At 40.3% G+C, this 24,535-nt stretch overlaps 1 long non-coding RNA gene across 1 annotated transcript in view; it reads left to right on the top strand.

Moving 5' to 3' along the window:
• Nucleotides 1-5,230: 5,230 nt before the first annotated feature.
• The window catches only part of LOC126210490 (uncharacterized), a 32,669-nt gene continuing 13,364 nt past the window's right edge, over nt 5,231-24,535 (top strand). The window contains exons 1-2 of the long non-coding RNA XR_007540686.1: nt 5,231-5,398; nt 16,552-16,701. This is a non-coding gene — a long non-coding RNA (uncharacterized LOC126210490). The remainder of the gene's footprint in view (nt 5,399-16,551; nt 16,702-24,535) is intronic.

The raw sequence follows: 24,535 nt of genomic DNA, 5'->3' as shown, positions 1-24,535 counted from the left end.
ACGGGAACCAGCCCAGTCTTTGTACACCAGTTCAGAGAGTGACTGCTGTCTGTGGAGGATGCCCTGATCGCGCATCAGGCCAGCGTGTGCGGGGGCAGTTGCCTCGTGACAACTGCCCGTGGTGGATGACCGACCAATCTTGTGGGAATTATCCAGTACTACGACTATATATGATGCATGTGCTTATGTTTTTTGGGATCTGTCTGTCTTCGCGGTATATGTGTGAGTGTGGTGGTCAACAGCTGTATTCCAGATAATTTTGTATGGTGCAGGATACGAATTGTGTTTACTACATCGATATGTTATGATCGCACAGTCATTTGTGGTGACATAGCCTGGATACAGATCGTTTTCACACCGAAAAATTCAAACTTTCCTCGATAGTAGCAGACCTGTGTAATTGAGGAAGTGTCTTTGGTGGTAGTTTCTGTATTTCATGATCTGTGGACCACTTTTGCAGAGTTTAGCTGTCAGTGCAATATGACTGCTGTATGTTTTTCTTCAAATCTATACAAAATAGTCTTGCTGCTGAAATTCTAGTACTCTCCAGTTCCTCTGGTTCAGACAGGCGAGATGCTGTCCCCCAGCCGCCATTGTGGCTTTAGAGCCTCCAGACCAGCAGCTGTAGGACATCAAAAATTCATCGAAAATTTTTTCTCGCAATCTGTTATGGGATACAAAATATGTCAAGAAGTTTTAGATATGTAATCGTTGCGATTTTTCCTGTCTGTGCTAAGACACCAGTGCACTTCAAGAAGTGAGGAAAACAAAAAATAGAGCCTTAACGTCCCTGACTCCAGTAACACATATAAAATAAGCCCACTCAGCGTTTCAGAAAAGCCATTTTTTCTCTCTCTGGCTGTGGCTTGAAACAAGCAGCTAAAGATCAAAAAGTGGTTAGCTTCCTGTTTACCAGTTTAAAGCTACAGATATATTTATTTCATCTTGCAAATATCGTCGTTTTGGCGTGTAACATCGGATATTGCAGCTGATGTCTGTTTTGGGATCTGTTTCCCACAAAGCGTATGAACTGCCTCATGGAGAAAGGCTGGGAGGTTTCACAAGTGTGCCGTGATCTTTTTAGAGTCAATGTTCGAGTGTAGCGGTATACATCGCAAAACTGAAGCAAACTACTGTGCAGCGATCTTTTTGAACCTGTATTTACAGACATATTCAATTGGATTTAGCAACTCCTGAAGCAGCTCGTGCTCAAAGGCAGGGAGGGATGTATCGTTGCCCACGAAATTGTACGAAGTGTCTTAGGGATAATTTCACAAGTGTGCTGCGATCTTGTTTTAGAATCAGTGTTCAAGTGTGGTGGTGGTATTCCTCAGACTAGAACGTGTAGCTACAGCGCACATTGTTTAAATGTTCTTGCATCATCTGCAAAACTCTCTCTCTCTCGCTCTCTCTGCAGTGGTACATATTGTTCCTATGACATCTTCAAGATACGTATCTGACAATATTCTGCACATTGCTTAGACACAAGATTTAATAACTCCTGAAGCAGTTCATTTTCAATGACAAGGGGTATCCGTGTGCCACAGAGAAGGTTGAGGTATTTACAGAGCGACAGGAAGTGCTTAGCACACGGCCAGCTTGCTGTTGTTGGTGGCTGGTGCTGCAAGCCCAGTGCATGGCTTCTTCCAGAGGGCACGGAGACTCTGGGGCAGAGAACATGAATGCTGGAGTGGACGAACGTCTTGCCTCTTGCACTTCAGAAGACTGAATGGAGTTTTATCGAATGATCTACAGTTACAGCATACATATTTATCAACCTGAGTTGCGAAGTGTAACTTATTCCGTCCTGTTCCTTCTTCATCATTTGCTGAAGTGTATTTGTCTTCTTCATATATTCACCAAGTATCATTTCTTTCCAAGCATCGTGCAGGTGGTTATGGACACAGTCCTTACCTGCAACATTACAGCTAATATCCCTGTTTAACTCCTCCTTCTCAACCACAGACATCTCATCCACTGAACACATAGCACACAATAAGCAGCTAATTTACGTAAAATACGCATTACGCAAGTGTATTGAACTAACCGCAAGTCGTTACATACATCTGTTGGCAGATGACAGTATATATCGATTACACATCGTTTCCATCCTCTTCCGTCCTCTTGGGAAGCTCAGCACAGACTGAACGAATTTTCCACTATTTTTTCACTGGATCACCATCTCAATGCATGCAAAATAAAGACTTATGCCCATCCTATCCAGCAGCCCGGCACAGACTGACTCCTTTTCCCACCAATTTCCAGATGGGCGAGGGAAGGGGAGTTGGGTGGGGTTAGATTAGTAGGGTAGCCCAAATTACATATTTTCTCGCCAAAATTTGAGCTTCCTGCCATGACGTCAGTGTGACGTTTCCATATCTATGGCCGCCATGTTGGATCCACCATCTTGAATAAGTTTGGCAACAATGTGGAGTGGGGCCATGCCCACTTTGCCTTACTACCAACATAGCAAATACTTTTGGTAAGCTGCCAAGGAGATGTTACACGTCCCATCATAGGTAAAGATGTTATCAATTCCACTTGCAAGAAGGACACAAGCTAGTGAGCATGGAAACGATGTGTAATCGATATATACTGTCATCTGCCAACATATGTATGTAACGACTTGCAGTTAGTGCAATACACTTGCGTAATGCGTATTTTACGTAAATTAGCTGCTTGTTATCTCATTATGTTTGCCCAGATATAATTGTTTCTTGTTCAAATACAGAAAAATTCAGACCAAAAGCATGGATTAATGTCCAGTTCCAACTATGGCCCACCAGGTGATCAGTCATTGTCATTCATAGTCTCACACACCTGAGCAGTCGCAGTGCACTTGCACAAAAGAAGCAGGGCGTTACTGGTGAAGCTCGATTATCAAAACAGCAATAATGCTGCGCCTGCTGTTTGAGAATATCGTCGGCTGAAAGGATTATGGAAGGGTCTTCTTTCTTCACCTGCTGTACAAAGCATGATGAAAAAGTTCGATACAACTGGAGAACTGGGAGTTGCTCCAGTAAGAGGCTGATGACCGTTTACAACACAGGTGGTTGATGAAATTGCTGTTGCTGTGACATACAATGCTGCACGGCAATTCCTGATCGTCAGGCAGTGTGTGTGCTGTTTCCCAACAGTTTAACATCCTGTGATCCACTGCATGGAAGGTGCTTCGAACGATTCTCACATAGTATCCATACAAGACCCATACCATACAGCAGCGTGCACCACAGGACACACAATGACATGTTGACTTTGCTCTCCACTTTCTCGCAAGGATTAAAGTTTATGAGAGCTGGCCCTGAACCATCCTATGAACGGACAAAGCTCATTTTTCTCTGACAGGTGAGGTGAACACACAGAATTGCCAAGTGTGGGGATCTTCACCTCCAGTCACTGTGCACGAAATTCCTCTGTACAGTGAACGTGTCACCTTATGGTGTGGCTTCACGGTTAAGTTAATCATTGGCCTATTCTTTTTTGAATAGGTTGGTGATCGAGGACCAAAGACATTCAGTGTGACTGGCCAGAATTATTGCGATATGCTTCGCCAGCATGTGATGCTGGCCTTACAGGAGAGAGACGCATTGAACTCAACAGTCTTCATGCAAGATGGGCCCTCACTGCACATCGCTCATTAAGTTCACCTGCTTCTCCGAAACACGTTTGGAAACGATTGAATTATCAGCTGATCGTTTCCAAATGCTTGGCCAGCACGATTGCCTGACCTCACTCCCTGTGATTTCTGGTTCTGAGGCTACCTGAAGGACAGGGTTCACCAGGGGAACATTCATACGCGCTGATCTGAAGCGCAGCATATCAAGCCAGCGTTCCTACGCACATGCTGTGCAGAATGCAATCCTGTACTTTCTGATTATTCTGGACACTGATGGGCGTCATATTGAGCCCCTTTGTACCAGTAATGGTACCAGTATGTACTGGTATGATGTACTGTAGCAGCACATTAAAAATGTTTCAGTTGAATTGATTCTGCATTATTTCTCTTCCCCACATCCTTGGCATTAATACTATAATATAATAAAATAACGGAATAGATGATAATAAAATGTTGAAATGCGTGGCTTTTTAAAAATGTATTGAATTAATGAGATTAATTTTTCGGCATGAATGGCAAGCACAATAAGCTGAGCTATGCCTGGAAATAAGTTCGTATTAGTTCATATTATTTTGCAGGGCGAAGTAGTTTCTTTCTCCGCTGTAGATTTGTGCTTACCATTCTTTATAATGCTGCGTTTGGTCGCCTTGTTCTCCTTTGAAGTCTTGACCGTGTTCCCATTAAGCTTATCGGATCTTCGTAATTTTCCAAAGTACACAGGTGGGCTTCAGTTTTTGTAATTATCGTACTATTTGAAATAACAACTCACACGACCTTTCTGTTCATAAAACAATACTGTATTTTTCTAAACGATGCACATATGAAATACATACTCCTCACTTATTCATAGCGACCCCAAAATGGCGGTCTATAATTACTCGCTAAAAATGGCGTGCTTCTCACTCGTTCACTAGCTGAGCGCAAATCCTTCCTTCCTCCTACTGGTACCAGAAAAAAAATCCCCTGTTTTTTAACAACTGAAAGTCAAAAATACATGACGGTAGGCATAGGCTCTATGATGGGCTACCGCTTCATCTTCTCTCTTTGCCTTTAAAGGAGACGAAAACATAAAGGAAATGCAAAAGGTTTATCACAAATGCCCCCCTACTGTATACTGTCGGAAATATGTCTCTTTATTTAGGGAGACATTATACAGTAGCCTTATTAACCTTGGGGCTCATAGTTCAGTCACTTGGTGCACGTCAATGGAGTTTTAATACCCTTGTGCTACTACAAGTATATCTACAAAGCTCATTTTCTCGGCCATTACAAATTCATACATATAAATACATTCACATATACTTATATCACGTAATTACATTCACATATATTCATATTATATATCGCACGTCCATGGCGTGCTAACGTCGTAGTCTCTTATTTCTCCTTACATTTGTTAAGCAGTATTACCAGGGGGAAAATGTTACAATTCTTAAATTGTCCTTTCACTATATTTTAATAATTGTTTTTCTCCTTGGCTTTTGGTTCATTAGCCATTCTGAGAAGCTGTCCTTTCGGCACACGTTATCTCATTGTTCGCTGCACTTATGGCCAGCAGCAGCTCATTGTTTAACGCGCCCGACGCAGTGACGCAAGCGCCACGTGAGCAGCAGCACTGCCCGCGCACACACTATAATGTCGCTCCAGGCTCACGAAGTCGGTGTTGTATATGCCCTCCAGTCCGGAGACTGGATACGACGGATTCAGCTCCAACGCTCAACCCGAAGAACACCAATACCTCATCTCGCGCCTGGGCGAGGTTTTCGGCCAGTGACATTGAGGGTAAGAGCCGCACTGCAGGATACGGCATTATCTTCCGTCGTGCATTATAGTTCAGCGGTTCTCACACCTCAACTCGTGGTTATACGGATTTCCTCTGATATCTCCGTCGCACACGCATCACACTCTCTGTATTCACTTTGCTAGACTGTAGCGTTTACTCATATTACGGCTGAGCCGTTATTTTCAATATTATTACGCCTTAATATTTTTGTATCACTTCACACGTGCGAGTATTTTACTCGTCCGTCGCGTTGCACTTCACATACATACGTAAGTTGTTCTTCTTCAAGTATAAAATCTCACATAAAATTGATAATAGTGCATACATAGACCTCCTGCGCGTTTTTACGTCCACAACTACACATAGAAAAGAAGAAAAGAGTACATACATACATTTTACATGGACATCGACATTAACAATAATATAGTTGGCAAATAAATGTCCAATTCACATTCACATTTCGTATATGGACTCCATGTTAAGCAGCATCTGACACAACAATAAGTAAATTAGAAGGAATCTTGCACTTGTTCTGAATGTTTGCTCTTTCTTGTTATTGTCTTGCAGGACCGACCTCCTGCGCGTTTTTACATCCACAACTACAATAGAAAATACTACATACAAATTTTCATAGACATCGACATTGGCAATAGTAAAGTTGACACATAAATGTACAAGTCACATTCACACTTCCTTCTCTTGACTTGCAGGTCGAACCTCCTGCGCGTTTTTACCATCACAAATACACATAGAAAATACGTTCCAGCACTACTCACTACATGGAAACAGGATTTGCTAAGGTCTGCTTCAGAGATCAAGCTGCTTCTAGGATTGCTATTTGTAGTGCGTCGTTAGTGTACTTATTCTATCCTTGGCATTTGATAACTCTTCATACTATGTATAATATTTACAAGTGCTCGTTTGTGAGCGAGTGTGGGGGATGTTTTATCCCTTGACAATCGTAACTTCATCACTGCTTGTTAATCGTCGTAATATTCCACATTCGTGAACACATATTTCAAGCCATATTTCTGCCTTATTGATTCGACGACATGTACATGTTTACCTTTGTGACGTGTGACCGATAATTTTAACGTATTTTTGTCATATGTAGCTCCACTCATAATTCATTATCGCTAAATAACAACGCGCATGTGCTAAAATAATGCTTTCGCTCCTGCGTGCGTCAAGAACTCAGTGTAGAAAATATTGTTTCACTGCATTTTGTGTTCATTCCTCACACGAATCGTGTATCATATTTTCATTTATATTAACCTTATAGTTTACATGGACATCGACATTAACAATAATACAGTTGGCAAATAAATGTCGAATTCACATTCACCTTATAGTTTCTCGAGCTCAGTCGCTAAGGAAATATTTTTCACACTAGGTTGTTTTACATTCTGATGTCTGCGTAGCAAATCACTGTGCTGTGGTGTGTTTTAAATGTTTATCATGTACCATTGTTACTATCGACTTCACTGTTTCTTCTATACTCCTCACTGCTTCTTCGTGATGTTCGTTTTCATAATTACTTACCGTACATGCACCATCATACTTTGCTTTCCACACTCATACAACCATTCATTCTAAGACTTAAAACTATATAGTGTATTCTTTCTTACGTCGGCTTCGTGGCCCTTTCCTAGGTACCCTTGTAATATTAATCTTCATATTCATCACCGTATACCCATATAATTATTCATTAAAAATATTCCACATAAATCGCCATTTATACTCATGTACTACCTACAGGGTTCTCACACTAGAACCACCGCACTATTTATTTCTTCCCACAAATATAAATAAACTCTTATTACTCTAATACACTTTCATTCTCTTCCTAGATTCACTCCATGCACGGTACGTCACCACAAACGTAGATTAACTAATTAATACCTTCAGTCGAATCTAATAAAACCTTTCACTCTCTCTACTTCAAAATATTATCCAGCAGTGAAATTTCATTTATTTCTCCATATCGCTTTTGTAAACATACAGTACTTACCTCAGTTCTTTTGTTTTAAGTTCATGCAATTACGTTGTGTGCGTATTGGTTGGTGTTTGTATTTACTTAGCTTATCTCCCGCGTGTTGTTCAATTCATGTTTACAGCTTTATTTTGCTGCTTATACTATAAGGTATCGTGTAATTAATAGTAACTAACATAGGTGAGTTCTGTAATAACAAATTTGTGGATTTGTATTCTCCCTGTACATTAAGCTCACTACTTCTAATGTTGTCTGTAAAGAAGTGTAGTTCTATAAGTATACAACTGCTCCTCTCGCTAAATCTTGTACGATATGTTATTTTATAGTTTACGTCTCAGTCACACGCATTTTTCTATGTTTATATCTCATTCTACCTTTCACATCGTTGCTCACTTATGTGTTGTATGTAAGTCGCTTAGTTCTTAAGTTATGTGCTAATCGCGTTCTTTCAAATGGTTCAAATGGCTCTGAGCACTATGGGACTCAACATCTTAGGTCATAAGTCCCCTAGAACTTAGAACTACCTAAACCTAACTAACCTAAGGACATCACACACACCCATGCCCGAGGCAGGATTCGAACCTGCGACCGTAGCAGTCCCGCGGTTCCGGACTGCAGCGCCAGAACCGCACGGTCACCACGGTCGGCTCGCGTTCTTTCAAGTGTACATGTTGTTACTTCCCTTTTCAACTTGTCTTCATCCTGTTGTATATAGTCGGATAGGTCATTTCCTGTGTTTATTCTCTTCTACGTTGAATACTGAGAAATAAGTATAACTATGTACGTTCAATGCATTGTGTCAAGTTCACAAATTTAGCGCATTCTACTCTCTTTATAGTTTACTTGCGTCAATGTGCTCATTTTCTTAGAGCTGCATATGCTTAACTTAATGATATACTCTTAAAATTAGTGCTCTTTACAGTATAGTCGCCGACTTAGGAATAAATGTCTCTATTCGTTTAGTTTGTGTTGCTCATCTACGTCAGAGTAACTAGCTGATAGGTACCCCATTTCGTGTCGCTTCCGTTTTGTCCCGCTGGTTGCGCGGTGTGGATGCCGATTCGATTAAATTCTAGGTTTCCGTCGCGGTGCGCAGTGTGTCTTTGCGCATCGTACAGGGGACACTGAACTCAACCTTGCTTTTTGCCTACTTGGCCCCTACAATCAGCTGTTAACCGCTTTGTATATAATTGTTGAAGTACGCTCTGCTTTAAGCGCGGCAGCACGGCTCAGTATACCTCATCGCTCATGCCTCTCGCTTAAAGCTCGCGCGCTGTGAATTAAGTCTTAAGAAAGTACAATATCAAAATACAAGGAAAATTTATTTTCACTAGGCTGCATCTCACTCTCTGCATGTTAGATAGTAAAAGAAAATTGAACATTCCTTATTGATTAAGCAGGATAGTAGAAGAGGGAGAGGGCACCGGAAATATAAACATTGTACCACCTAGCTGGAGAGGAACCGAGCACCAGTCGGTTTATTCGTCAAAGAGCGACGGACCTCCTACCTTCTTGCGTTTTACTGATGCAACAGATAAGGACACAATGAGATTTGAATTTTCATTTAATAAATTTCCGCAAATCTTTATGTGGATACATGCCTTTTATTTTACCATTTTTTATATTTCCTATCAAGTAGCACCTCGGATGTGGCTTGTGAACAATGATATACGGACCAACATACAACAATTGCCATTTTTTATTCAATGCCTTTAATTTCGATGATTTCGGATGCGTTCTTAGTAGTACCTCCTGTCCAATCTGGAATTCTGTTACGTTTTTCAATTTCCTGTCGTAAATTCCTTTCCTTATTTGAGCTTGCTCTTCCAATGTTATTAGCGCTCGCCGTACTTTCTCATCTAAGACTACGTCTTTGTGTCGTAATTTAGTTATCGGTTTTGCCCATTCATCTAGCTCCACCTTTTCAAACATTACGGCCGGTGTGTGCCCTGTTGAGATGTGTGGTAGGTGATTTACTATGTGCTGAAACGGACCCAGGTATTCTATCCATTTCCTTTGGTTCTGTGGTATGTATGTGCGGATAAACCTATTAAATTCACGGAAGCACCGTTCGACGGGACTTGCTTCCGGGTGGAAGTTGGATACTAAAATATGACGTTTGTTTTGTGTTTTTAAAAATGATTTCCATTGGTCACATGTAAAATTTTAGGCGTTATCAGTTAGGACTGCTTGGGGTTTCCCAATGCGTGGTATGTAGACTTCCAGAATTCGCCTTATAATTGGCCCTGACCTAACTGTTTTGACTGCGTACAGCTGGAGATACTTACTGAAAACATCATACAGGGCTACGATGTATTTAACTCCGCCGCGGGCTTGGGGATAAGGTCCTGCGGCGTCAATAGATAAAAGATCTCTTGGTTGCTTTGGTATTATTGGGTTTAGTACGTTAAGACATGTCCTATTCTGATGTTTGACCTTTTGACACACCGCAGAGCGTCTGATTATTTGCTCTATACGTCACCTCATATTAGGGAAATAACAATACGTAGAAATTTTGGCGGCACACTTTAGCACTCCATAGTGCCCCCATGTGCGGTGCGTGTGTTGAATTAAGTTTTCCACATATTCCTGAGGTATGCACACACACCACTTATCCATTCGTCGATCTCTTCTGTGAAAGAGGACGCCATTATGTATAATGTAATACTGCTCTAAACGTTCGTGTGTTCTAGCCTCCAATTTTTTCCTTACCTTGCTCCATCTCGGGTCTTCTTCCTGTAAACGTTGCATGTTTTTGCACATTTTAATATAATATCGTTTAAAAGTTCCATCATTTATTAAAAGCACCTTGAAGTCTGATGTTTGTTCCTCAAACTCGTGGAAATCGGTAAGATCTTGAGGTAACCGTGATAGTGCATCTGCCAAAACATTCTGTTCCCCTTTTATGTACACTATCTCAAAATCAAACTCTTGGACATACATGCACCACCTCGCTATTCTCTTACGTAACAACTTGCACGTCAGAAGAAAGGACAAGGCTTGATGATCACAGTAAACTTTGGTATGTTTTCCCCAAAGGTAATATTGAAATTTACGAAACGCCCAAACTACTGCTAACGCTTCTAGCTCAGTTACGCAATAAGATCTTTCACATTCTGTGAGGGTTCTACTGGCAAAACTGATTACATCGACTGCTTCCTTACCATCCTTTGTTATTATTTGAAACAGACACACACCGAGCCCCTGATAACTAGCATCGGTGCTTAAACAAAAATCCAATTCCATATTTGGGTGTTTCAGGATAGGCGCGTTAATCAGCGCCTGCTTAATCTGCTGAAAATCATTTTCACATTCTTTAGTCCACAACCAACTGTGGTTTTTACGCAGTAAGTTTAATAGTGAACTACTGTTCAACAGTTGTGGCAGAAATTTTCTGAAAAACGAGGCCATTCCTAGAACACCTTTTAATTGTTTCTTAGTATAGGGTGTTGGGAAATTCCGTATCGCATCTAGTTTACTGGGGTCAGGTAGAATTCCTACTGGTGAAATAATATGCCCTAAGAATTTTATTTTTTCCTTTCCGAATTTAGACTTTTTAAAGTTAACAGTGGCATTGTATTCATCAAATTTTTGAAAAATCCTTCCCAAAATACTTACATGTTCATCCCATGTTTGAGTTGCAATTAATAGATCGTCAACGTAGAGTGTAACCTGGCTAAGCAGTTCCGGTCCAAGTAGCCTGTCTAATGGTTCAAAAAATACACCAGCGCTCACATTTAATCCGAAAGGCAGCACCCTAAATTGGTAGCTCCTCCCGGCATTTATGAAGGCTGTATACTTTCTACTCTCTTCATGTAATAAAATTTGCCAGTACGAAGCCTTCAAATCCAGGGATGTTAAATACTTAACGCCATGAAACTTTAATAGCTGCTCTTCTAGATTCTCTGGCCTTGTTCTTATAGGAACGATGATTTTGTTTTATTTCCCTCGCGACTACACCAACCGCACCGTTCCGTCAGTTTTACCAACTGCGAGAATCGGACTGCAGTAAGGTGAGTGCGATGTTTCAATAACCCTCCACCTAATCATACGCTCTATTTCTTTTCTTACTGCCTCTTTCTTTGCCCAAGGGGTGCCATATGACGTTCTACAATATGTTTCATGCGGGTATACTTCCATTTTATACTCATATCCCTTAATAACACTAGGTTGTTTACGAAAAATGTTATGATATTTGAAGAGTAATTTTGTCAGTTCACTTCGCTGTTCATTGTTAAGACAAGCGGATTTACTTATTTTACTGTCTACTATTTGCTCATCTAGGATCTTCCTACCAGCGTCATCAAGTTCCATCTCCTTTGCCATTGAGGGTAGACAAGTTTAACATTAATGTCTGGTATCGGCCTAATCTGATTTGTCATTGTAGTTCTTATTAAGTCCACAGTCAGTGTGCGCTCCCCTACATGAAATTGGCATTCCCCGCTGCCGATATCTATTTTTATGCCATATCTTCTGAACACCTCCATACCAAGTATGCAGTTCACTATAAGTTTGTCTACCAACAAGGAAGTACACTGCAAAATTACACCACATATGCTAATGGGTATGCTGGCCTGTAATTTTATAACTTTAGATTTACTTCCCATCGCCGTTACGATCTTACAGTTCTCTACAGGTAGTGTGGGAACATTTACTTCCCTCGCTATCTCTTTGAACAAGCTAGTAGACATTAGGCTTGTCGACGCGCCAGTATCCAAAACAACTAGTACATCTATGTTTCCCACCTTTACCTTTATTGTTTCTTGAATAATTTCACTTACCTTGCGTGTTGTTTCTTTCTCTTCGATAAACAAGTCTTCTTTCATTTCTGCGTCCTTATCATACCTTAAAAATAGATTCCGGATATGCTGTATGTGTAGGTTTGTTTCAGTGTCTGCTTCCTCCTTTCCGTTCCTGTTCGTTTTAGTGTTTAAGTCGCTCATATTAGTACTGTGGCACACTGACAGTTCGTTACCTTCTTCCTCTAGTCACGCTCAATTATTATTTCCTGGGGCCGGTAAAGGTATTGTTTCATTTTCTGCCGTCACTTCTACTATGCTTACCGTATGTTCGCGTGCTCGCCAGTTCGTGTCCCGGTTGTTTCGATTTCACTGTACGGGCTGCCTGTAATCTCTCGGATCCCTGTGTTGCATATTCCGTCCCTGGTAATTTGCATTTCCTTGTCGCCTATTGTCGAAGTTTTCCCTCGAATTTCTGTTGTCTCAGCCATTACCGTACCTATGGGGCTGATATTTAGTTTTGTAGACCGATTGTACGGATTTCCGTTGTGGCGCGGCGGTGCATACGGATGCCATTCATTCATACGCACACGACCGTTATAATTTCCAAAGCCATTGCCGTTACCGTAGTTCTTCCCGTTTGGGTTGTTCCCATTACCGTTACTGTAACTAGGCGTGGCTTGCCCATCCTCATGAATCAGATCTATTGAGTCGAGCACTGAAAGAAAATACTCGAGATCATATTCGGGAACAATTATTAATTTTTCCCTAACATTTGCAGGTAACTTGTTCTTTAAGATTTTCAGTACATCGACATGAGATATCGGATTATTCCAGTAACGGGTCTAGTTTAGGTATTTTTCAAAATAGCCTCTTAGCCCCCCCCGAATTTTGAATGATATGGTACTGGGTTAAATACCTCTCGTCTTAACCTCTCCTGGATAGCTGTTGACCAGTATGTATCTAAAAATGCATTCTCAAACTGATCATATGTCTCGCAAAGTTCCGACATCTCCGTAGCCCACAAAAGGGCATCACCCTCGGTGTGTCCTACTACATATTTAATCTTTTGAGCTTCTGTCCAAGTCCTGGGCAGTGCATTTCTAAAGGCTCGGACAAACACTACCGGGTGCGTTCCCTTTTTCTCATTTGAGAATACGGGTAACTGTCGATGTTTTATTAAGCTCTCATCCATTAACAACGCTGTCCAGCACGGCGGAACAGCATTTCCCTGCGGTGATGGTATATTTGTTTCAGCAAAGTTTTGCCCGCTGCTCGCGTCGCGCGTCGACATGCGGTCGCGCGGCGTGGGTTGGGCATTGTTGTCCGCGCCACTGATTTCTCCCACTGGCGGATGGCTGTTTATCGCCCCAGGCGATGATATTACCGTACTTTGTTTGTTAACTATTTCGTCTCTTAACCGTTGTTCTAACTATCTGATATCATGTCCTACGCGTTTTAAGATTTCTTCTTCCTTGTCCCCCATTACTTCCTTTACCGCTTCCACATAGGTACGCTGTTCACGTACGCATTTTTCTGCGAACGTTGTATTTTCGTCCTTTGCATTGCTCTTTACCGATTCATAAAGCTGCACAATTTCTGAGTTGATCCTCTTGTGTTCTAACTTGAGTAATCCTACCTCCAATGTGATTTTTTCTACATTTTCTGGCAGGTCGTCACAGAAAGAATGTAGTTTCGCTGCTTCTGATTGTACATTGTCTAAGTTGACCTGCGTAATCTTTTGCATTGCCTTTAAATTCTCTTGGGTTTCTCTAATTCCGGATAGCTCCTGTCGATACGTGTGTGTTAGTGTTTCAAATTTTTCGCCCATTATGCCTTTTAATTTCTCACCCATATCGTGAACCGAAATTTGTACTTGTTCATTAATTTTCCTGTCCACCTCCGTGGAGATTTGTGAAATCTGCTGTGTGAACTTCGTGTCCAGACTATTGAGTTCTGTGCGCAAATTTTTTACCTCGTCTGAAATGTGTGTCATGTTTGTATTAACCTTCTCGATCTCGGACTTTACTTTGATCATGTCTGCTTTCATATTAGTCATGTCTGCTTGTATCGTTTGTAAACTTGACATTTTAGTCTCTAAACCCGACATTTTTGTATTTATGTCTGCTTTCATTGTATTCATGCTTGTTTGTATGGATTCTTTTTTACCTCGTCTGAAATGTGTGTCATGTTTGTATTAACCTTCTCGATCTCGGACTTTACTTTGATCATGTCTGCTTTCATATTAGTCATGTCTGCTTGTATCGTTTGTAAACTTGACATTTTAGTCTCTAAACCCGACATTTTTGTATTTATGTCTGCTTTCATTGTATTCATGCTTGTTTGTATGGATTCTGTTAAGGCTCGAAATAAGGCTTGCATATCTTCCATATTCACTTCCGGCCTACGCTTGTCAGCACCTGCGTCCATACTACGCGTACTGCTCTCATTTAAAATATTATCTTGCCTCGAGGTGCCATTAGTTACGTCTACTGTAATTAACGTATTGCTTGTAATTAAATGTTCTGTATTCATGGGCGTCGAATGCAACAATGGCATGTCGCGCCCAGCATCCAAATAATCACCGCTAAACGGTTCCAAACCACTCATTGTTGCATTTTGCAAATGAACATCCACTACATTGGCATTCTGATTTTCGAATGACATTTCCTTATTGTTTTGACCCTCCATTATAGAAATCCTTATACCACTGCAGTTATCAAAATAAAAATTTTCTTTTTTAAGATTTTACTTCCGCGCTACTTCTCACGCGAAAAAATGCATATACAGTTGTATGTAATTGTAGTCTCAACTATTCTTCAATCAATATATTTTCCGTACTAATAAAGAAATGTCATTATCTCTACTTGACTACAGTAGCATTAATCTCTGAAGCTTTAGGTTCTGTCCTTCACTAATACAAATCCCTGATCCATCCCATCCTTTGCCATGCAAATGGTACCAGGACTCCCCCTCCCCCCCCCCCCCCCCAAGTTCTGTTCTGTACGTTCATCCAGATCCTCGCGTGCCATGCTTTCTGCCTCGCTTTCTGCATCTGCTTACCTTCACCCACAAGGATCCTTTACCAACTCAACAAATTCCCATCTCTCCTCACTCACACTGAACACCTCTGAGTAACCTTCTCCATCTACAGACTCAACTCTAACAATCCTTTTGAGCCCCTCTCCTTCCCAATCTTAGTGTGCTGCTGCACCTGCACACCCGTATGTCTACTCCCAAAGAAATTTCAATTGTCTCACTCTCCCGGATCACAAACTCTGCCCTGACATTTACCCATCCTACTTACTCTGAATCCATCACGCCCTATTTACCCCTCCCCCCACCCCCAACAGCTCCTTCCTCATCCTCTCCCTATTCCTTACCTCCTCTTTTTCCCTTTCCTCGAGCTGTTCTAGGCGCTTCAGTCTGGAACTGCGCGACTGCTATGGTCGCAGGTTCGAATCCTGCGTCGGTCATGGATGTGCATGATGTCCTTAGGTTAGTTAGGTTTAAGTAGTTCTAAGTTCTAGGTGACTGATAACCTCAGATGTTAACTCCCATAGTGCTCAGAGCCATTTCCCCTTCCTTGTCACCCAAGCCCCCTTTCCTTTCAAATTCGTAGATCCCAATACCCACTACCTCTGTCCCTTTCCCCCACAGCCAACCCTGTCTGATAACCATGTCTCACCAGTCCTAAGTTCTCATCACCACCACTCTCCTATCTTTTATCCATACCTCCTATCTTTTCAATAATCTTCCATCATAGGGCAGGTCCTTTTCCTGTCTTAATCAAAGTGAACTGTACTCTGTTTTTAATGGTGAGTGTCACTTCTGTCATGTTCAGTGTTTCTCAAAAGTTTTCAAGTGCTTTTTGTTTCAAGTGTTTACTGTCTTCAAGAGTTTTAAAGTGTTTTTAACTGTGCTGTCTGTCCACATTATCATTACTGTTTTAAACTATTGACGAAGACAGCATTATTTCTTATATTCTACCTATAACATCACATAGTAAGATAATCAGTTATGCAGGAGTCGAACTGGCCCTTACGTAGACAGAATTTTGAAGATACACGTATGGATGGCAACTAGTTATCTTACTGTTTTAATTTTTTAAAGTGATGGCAACATGTATGTTACATACATCGAATATTTAGCAAATATTACAGGTTTTTACAATTCCCTCATTACAGCATTTAGCCTGTAATAATTGACATACAATTTATGTAACATAAATGTAGTACTTTATTATAGCATTCTATCTTTGCTATTACAAATAGTAACATAAATATATACCTAACAGTTATGCAGAACTGCTTTCGCTATAACTCTCCATCACTGTTATTAATTTTATCTTTCTCTGCAGCTAAGACTTATCTACAATCTAAAGTCATTCGAATTCTTGATGTACACATGTATTTTTCAGGAACTGTGTTACATGCTAACCCCTCCCACCACTCCAGGTGGGACATGATGTGGTCTCAAAACTGGACGCAAAAGCCATCGTGTTAGCCAAGAGAGCACAGAAGTCAGCAGAGGGGGCTTTCCTGTGGCGAAGGACTGAACGACCCCCTGGGTACGTAAGGCACCTAGCACAGCACCAGTCCCACTGCTGTTTTCTCTATGTCTGCTTGTTTACTCACTGCCTCATCTCGCTGCTATATCGATTTTTTTCAGATTTGTTGATTTTGAAGTTATTTATAACCTGTTCATTTTAGAATTGCCGACAGCAGAACGCGGAATTAAACATTGTGAATGAACAGACAGGATTGAAGACATCTCATGATACTCGATAGTAAACAACTGATTTATGTGGCTCGCATTGTACAGTTGATGCATGTGGCTCACATTGTACAGTCACATTACGCTCATAACGTGTTACTACTTCTGCGTATTGTTAGTTTCTGCTGAAATGGATAGTCATTGCACAAATATATATTACCGAAGAGTGTGTTTGTATGGAAAAGGGTTGATAATTAATGTAGTTCAGATCTGTCAAGAAGGAAAACAGAAAGGTTTACTTCCTTCTAAAAAAATTTAGAAATAGAACATTTCTGGTTGAAAGGAGGATGCTGTAGCAAGGCTTGCACACTTCCTTAAGACAATGAGAGAAAACGAGAAAGTGTGAAAAAATCTACAACTTTGTCTGAACTTCAACTACAGTTATTAGATTGTAAAGCAACAGTTTCTTTTTAATTTTGCATGATTCTTTTGAAAAGAATTATCAATAGCAAATATATTATGCATTCGCTTCAGTTATTAGATAGTAACACGACTGTTCCTCCTTTTTTTATTTCCTACCCTTTTCCGTAGAAGAATGTATTAAAAACAAATGTACTGTTGTCTCCTACACATGCAGCTGCATTGTTCGACTATAAAAAAAGATTTATTTTCCTACTGTTAATTTTGATGGATTTCCTGTAGTAGATTGTGTTAACAGAATGTACGTTTGTTTTACTTGCTGCACATACACCAAATACAGTTCAGGAACCGTGTTGCATTTTGATTGAGCACTGTTATATCGCTCAAGTGTCATTCGAAACAACCAAGAGCAGAACACATCAACAGTCCACAGTGCACTCATCTAAAATGGCAGTTGTAAAATGAACACTTTATTCATAAATTTGCGAATAAATTTAATAATATAGGTGACGTTATGAACAAAATTATACAGGTAACATTGTTTCCTGAAACTATGCACCACAGAGTGAGGAAACATAGTCAGTGTCATGGGCTGATGACTCCTGTAGCGTTGCGCTTGGGGGGACAAAAAGAAAAAGAACTGTTATTTTATATTTTTTTAAATGTGGAAAAAATGGATATTTTGGTGTGCCACTTGGCAACAGAATCAGGGATTGATTACACTATTATAATAACATACATTGAGCATTAAATACCTGAATTATAGAAACATTATCATTTCTGTGCATTTTTATATTCGTGATGTAGTCATACCCGGAACAACACTAAGGGACCAGAAGATTTATGGACTTTAAAAGAAATGCAACACTACACAATTTAAAAAAAATTGGCTCAGAAATAATAGGAAAACGATAATGTTCCTTCTGCCTCATGTTGCGTTCGGCCCATCAGCGTGATTGTAATTTCTGGTGATGAACTAACACAAAATAATTATCAATTGAGTGAATGAGGAGATGGAAATCATCAAGGTTAATTTACTAAATTAACCACACTTATCTGTAACACACTTTTTTTTTAATGCTACGTACCTTTTCATATTACATTACAATAGATGACCATTGTGGTTAAATACTTTATACCTAACAGTCAAAATGTCCTCTTGATGCTGTCTGTTCGTAATCAGTTACAAGAAACTACATGTTTTGTGATTGAAACAAAAATAACAATTAGCATATTCACTCAATATTTTCACATAAAATATAAAATACAGTTGCGGAACGTAGCAAGTCTGCGTCCGCCTTTCATAGAATACAAACAGTAAAAGGTGATGCGCCAAATGCCTCATTTGTCTTGAAACAACAGAATTCTTTTTTATACCATTAATCGATACATGTACATAGAGATTTACAGGCACCGCGCAAGAACGGCAAAGATAAAGAATAATAGACTCTGTCGCTGCTATGCGATGGTTCATTTCTTTTACTTTACAATTGTTCAATAACTTATATTATTTACTATTATACTATTGAGCGTGTATTAATGTTTGTGAGGCGAAAATTACTAATATTACACTCCCAATGTCTTTTCATTTCATTAAACTCCTCTTTCATTTTCAAGTTCAGTTTGCATCGGCAACATAAGATGAAGAGAAATGCGAGGCAGACCGCACTCTACATAGGACATCATACCAGTTGGCACATAGGTGCCAACCTCATTGCAGACAATCTCCAATATTTCTAACGTATTGTCTCGAGAGTGGAAAGAAGTATTACTCTCCTTCCTCTGTTAAAAACTATTTCGATATATTATTTATATTCAGTATGCAGTAATGTATGGAATAAAACGCACCAAATGTAACCTGTCCAGTGACTACATTTTTCACTGCAAACTTTTTCAAAATATGTGCAGTGTTATACTTTACTTTGAAGTATCACAATAACTATAGGCCACAACAAAAAGAAAATAAGTTCATTAGCAAGCTGTGACATGTGGCTACCAGATGCTGAAAAATTTTTTCATGCAGAATAGTTTCCTCATAATTGAATGATGGAGGCTGCATAGTGGACAACACGTGCTAATCCCAAAACAATGGTTTTAATTATTGTAAGTTAAATTTAAAATTTTTACTGAGAAACTAACTACACAGACGAATGTAGCTTTGCTTCATCTACATAAAACAATTTTTTTAGGCTTTAAGTTTCATTTCCCAAGTATCATGTGATACGAATTGCGTGGAGCAACCAGCCCTCTGTGATAGTGGGTACCCAGATGGACAGGGAAGCTGGACACACCTTGCACAGTCTGAAAGCCACTCTATTTACTTCTAGGTTCTGTGGGGTAGCCGACATCTTCATGGCTAACTTTGCGCCATAGAAGACGTCTTCGACGACGACCATTTCTGCCTGGTGGCAGAGCTGTTACTGTTGTTCCTGAGCAACCGCACTGAAGACGACGCTATCGACACTATCACGGAAGATGAGGTCCACCAACATCTCGCATCGCACAACTGCACCTCAGGAAAGCAGGGGGTGTGACGAAGTCAAGAACGCGCTCCTGAAGCGATTACTATCAGACACAGTATGAGTCCAGACAACCCTCTTCAACTCTGTCTGAGGACCTGCAGTTATACCTCTGCATGGAAACATGCAGAGGTGGTAGCTATTCCAGAGGTGGGGAAGGACGACAGGCTGGCATAGAATTACGGGCCTATAAGCCTGCTGTCATCAATGTCCAAGATTTTCGAGCAGCTCTAAGTGAAGTGGCTACAGTGGCACATCACGGAGAAAGGCCAACCTGCTTCCTGACGATCTGTTCGGCTTCTGAAGGGGCCACTCAACGCAGCCCTAAGTGTCGCGAGTGCCTTTGAGCGGTAGGTCTTGACGTCTCCAGAGCCTCCAACAGTGTGTGGCAAGATGGCCTCCTGTACAGGCTCCTTGGACTGGCGGTTCTGCTCTCGCACGTCCACCTGCTCCAGTCCTATCTGCACTGGTGCATTTTCCACATGCAAGCAAATGGCGGCGTATCGACAGCGCGCCATATCCAAGCGGGAGCACCATAGGGCTCCATCCTCAGCCCCTCCTGTACTCCTTCTTCACAGCAAACATCTCAAAGACTCTGAGGTCCACCTGGCGCTCTATGCACATGATGCCATGCTCTTTGCATGGAGTATGAGCATCTGCCTGATGTAATGATGCCTGCAACGAGCTGACAGCTTGGGCCACCACATGATGGATCACGTTCAACGTAGCTAAGAACCAGGCTGTGATCTTTACAAGAAAGAAGATTCCAGCCAGATCATGAAAGGGTCCATACCATTGCCCCACTGACACATACCTTGGAGCCATCTTTGACCGCCGGCCGCGGTGGTCTCGCGGTTCTAGGCGCGCAGTCCGGAACCGCGCGACTGCTACTGTCGTAGGTTCGAATCCTGCCTCGGGCATGGATGTGTGTGATGTCCTTAGGTTAGTTAGGTTTAACTAGTTCTAAGTTGTAGGGGACTGATGACCTAAGATGTTAAGTCCCATAGTGCTCAGAGCCATTTGAACCATTCATCTTGGACCGGCGCCTGACGTGGAAGGCGCACTTCAGGGTGGTCAAGGATAGAGTGCTGGGTAGGACGCCAACTTGTCAGTAGCACGAAAAACCTGGTGCACTGGCGGCCGACCACCAGATGGGCGACCAACTGCGTGAGTTGTGTCAAAACGCACCAACAGCATAAGACAAAGACAACAACTGACCAACACAGGAGAAAAACCGTAAAGAGGTGTAACAGCAATCAAACCGAGGAGGAAGTATGTAAAGCAGTCAAGCTCCTAAACCTACAAATCACTAAGATCAAATATGCTCAAAGAAGTCACAATGGACAGACGGATGGCTGTACGTTGCGCTGTTCTGCAAAGATGAACCTGCACAACACCAACTGTTGCTACAGACATAAACAGTATATCAGCTAAGCTTTTTTACTATATTACTTTATTTTAGTGCCCGTTTTGATAGTAACAGAAGCATTAAGTTTCATTGCTCTTCACAGAATGTAAGTTCTTAAGATGATATCTTAGAAGATTGAAGCCGGTCATCTAAAAATAAAAATAAACAACTTTAATGTGATCACGACTGTGTGTGTTAAAATAATCTCTAATACTATAAAGATCGCTGTTTTCCCTGGAAAAATGTTCTACAAAATTTTGAATGCAAGTGGTACTGTTTAAACCCTTTCCATCTTTTGACAAGTATGACTCCTGCTAAACATTTTGGACCAAACATGAATATTTCGAGTCATATTCGTGGAAACAAGTGCGGACCAAACGTAAACATTACAGGAACGGAGGTGACGCCAAGCATAAAAAACATGAGTGTAACTCATGATACAAATATTTGTCAGTTATAATCGTGGTTTAATTCTTACTATTATGCAGAAAAAATTGGTCACAATTCGTAAAATTCACATTACAAAGCAACTGTTCTAGTGCTTTTGAACTTTTCTTTTTGAAGGCAAATTTAATGAACCCTTACATAATGTTAACAGAGGGGCGTTTACATGGATGTTGTGATGAAGACATGTAAGCTACTGCAGTGCCGTGTTGTTCCAAACTATGTTGCAATATTTCTTTGGAGATGCATACATGCAAGCATTGCGTGTGGCCGCCCTACCATTAGGTCATCCAGCCACAATTCACGGCCCCAACTACATTTCATGCATTTCATAATGGTTGTAGTCGATGCAGTGCATGTTCCTACACATATGCATGCATGCTCGTCCAAAATGGAAAATTTAAAAAACGTTTAATTTTAGATGAGGAAAGTGAATAAAAAAATTCAATACCTAAAACATGTGTATCATGGATATGGCAGAAAGCCTCTCCCTAATCATTTGGAAATATTCCGAAATTCTTGGTATAAAGGCATCTGTTTCAAATCATTTAAGTGGACATCCCTGATAACCAGAACTATATGCTATTATGTTAGATGACAAGTTTTGGGAAATACTTTTTACGGAGACACATTTACATGCATGCCAGACAGTAGGCAACGAAGGGAAAAATGCGGAGGTGGACTTCACTTGGTGTCCTGTTAATTTTGACGAAATGAAGGCCTTGTGTGCACTGTGCATTTTGATGGCTCGAGTCACAAAAGCAAATACTCAAATGCAATGGTTTAAAAGAGTAGTAGTAGAAACGGCCGTATTTAAAAACCGAATTCCTTTTAAAACTTTAAACAAATTTCGAAGATAAAATAAATTATAAAAATTCAAAACCTTATTTTATTTGTGAAAAAGAATTTGCTAAGGCAGGATGTATACGCCCTGGGACAAACAGGAAATCAAGGAAAAACCCTGAAATTTTTCGTAACTCCGGGAAATTTTCATGGTTTTAATTTTCTGTTAAATTTTTGTAATTTCGACTGGAAAAAACTGACACTCTAATAAAGAACATTATTTATCCAGCTACTGCAAGATAATACTACAGCAATAAAACATAAACAAGAGGACAAAACAATATAAAACTTTAGTTGCAAAGGAAATGAGCCCTTTACAACAATAAAGCACTGTGCACACACAAGCGTTGCCAATAGCAAATTACGTCAAAAGCCTTAGGACGAAGACTATGCATTACTTCGTAACAACAAGCTGCTTCCGATGAGCGTGATGTCACATCTGTTTACATTAGGTTCCTTTGAGCAGATGCCAGCGGGCTTGTGCACATGCACAGTTCAATCTCTTGTGAGCAGTACCTTCTCGCGCTTCTGGCTAAATGCTATCTGGAAAAAAAATTCTGGAGCTATCAAGTGAATTAAAATACATTCACATAGTTACGGAAGATTGAAATATATTGTCAGTTTCAGTTTCCTGATTTTATTTTATTTCCCCGTTTTTGGCAGTCAAGCAATAATCGCTTTCCACAACAATAAATTATTTTCGTCTGTTTGCTAAAGGAATTTGGCTTTTGTTAGTATTTTCCACTGAGGGAGTCAATTTATTTGATAGAAAGCGTTTTATTCCACTGTATAGGCTAGTTCCAACTGTTCGCTGAATTTCCACGTTTTTATCTCATGGCACATTCGGCATTTTGCCGCAATAAAAAACCAAACTTGAGATAGTACAATTCTGGAACTCCAAGAAATTTACATCCTGAAAACTACACTGAGAAGCTTAATATGAGGTTGGGAATTTGGACATACAAATGTGCATTTCTAGCCGAATTATACATTTTAGTACGTATTACGAAATTCCGAAGCTCTTGGAATATCCTCTGATGTTCTGTTTCTTTTATGACGTAATGTAAGATCTCTTAATACTTTATATGTACGAACATACAGGTTTCCTACACCATTGTAGCTGTGCACACATAGTCACGCTTGTTTTCTGGCTCTGTCTGGCAACAACCAAAACGAACCTATTTCTGAGAAGTGTTGGGAAAATATAGCAAATGGTGATTTGAATAGCGTTACTTTCAAAGTAAATTTATTTTTATGTAACATGAATTATGTTACTTGTGAGAATGTGCAATGAATTTTCTAAATTACAGATCGTTTGTCTCTCGTTTACAACTTAACACCTTGAGGACCAGTCACTTCGAGGAATATCGAGCCCAGAAGACTAGACATTTGTGTGAAGTATTTTAAAGTGTAACACACGCAAAAAGATCAATATCACATGTGAAAACATAGCTTCTGTTGTAGCTCATTAGAGGTCGATATTATATTTGAAAGCTTAGCTTTTCCTGTAGCCACACTATGTTTATTAATTTAAATCATTAACTTTTCTCATTTGTGTGTCCACTCTACTTAAGTGATGTTGCTAGTGGCTGACATCATCACATGTCCTATGCTCTAAATATCTGCTGTCACGGCTGGCAAGATCACGTGACATGAGCTATGATCGGCTTACAAAAGGCAATCGCAATCTCTATTTAAATGCTTTGTAACCTATCGTGTTTTAGTTTGGTGGAATCAGATTACGAAAATATACAGCGTACATGTTGCTGCATATCATCGATCTTTCCAGGACCTCTTCTTTTTTACTGGGTTTCGTTTTCTAAATTGACAGCTATGTATAAAACGTTAACCATTCACAGGATTGATAAGTTGTTGAGGTCCATGGGAGAGTATACTGTCACTTAACATGGAAAGAAGTGTATTTCAACATGGGAAAAAGTGTATGTTTTTAATCAGGAAATCTGGGAATAATCATGGAATTTTTTTCCTTGTCCACGTATACACCCTGTAAAGGAAAAAAAATCAGAAGATCATTGTCATTTAACCGGAAGATA

This window comes from Schistocerca nitens, chromosome 10 (assembly GCF_023898315.1).
Source record: "Schistocerca nitens isolate TAMUIC-IGC-003100 chromosome 10, iqSchNite1.1, whole genome shotgun sequence".
NCBI classification, from domain to species: Eukaryota; Metazoa; Arthropoda; class Insecta; order Orthoptera; family Acrididae; genus Schistocerca; species Schistocerca nitens.
Note: the sequence above shows the minus strand (reverse complement) of the source record. Positions and strands in the feature narration are given on the sequence as shown.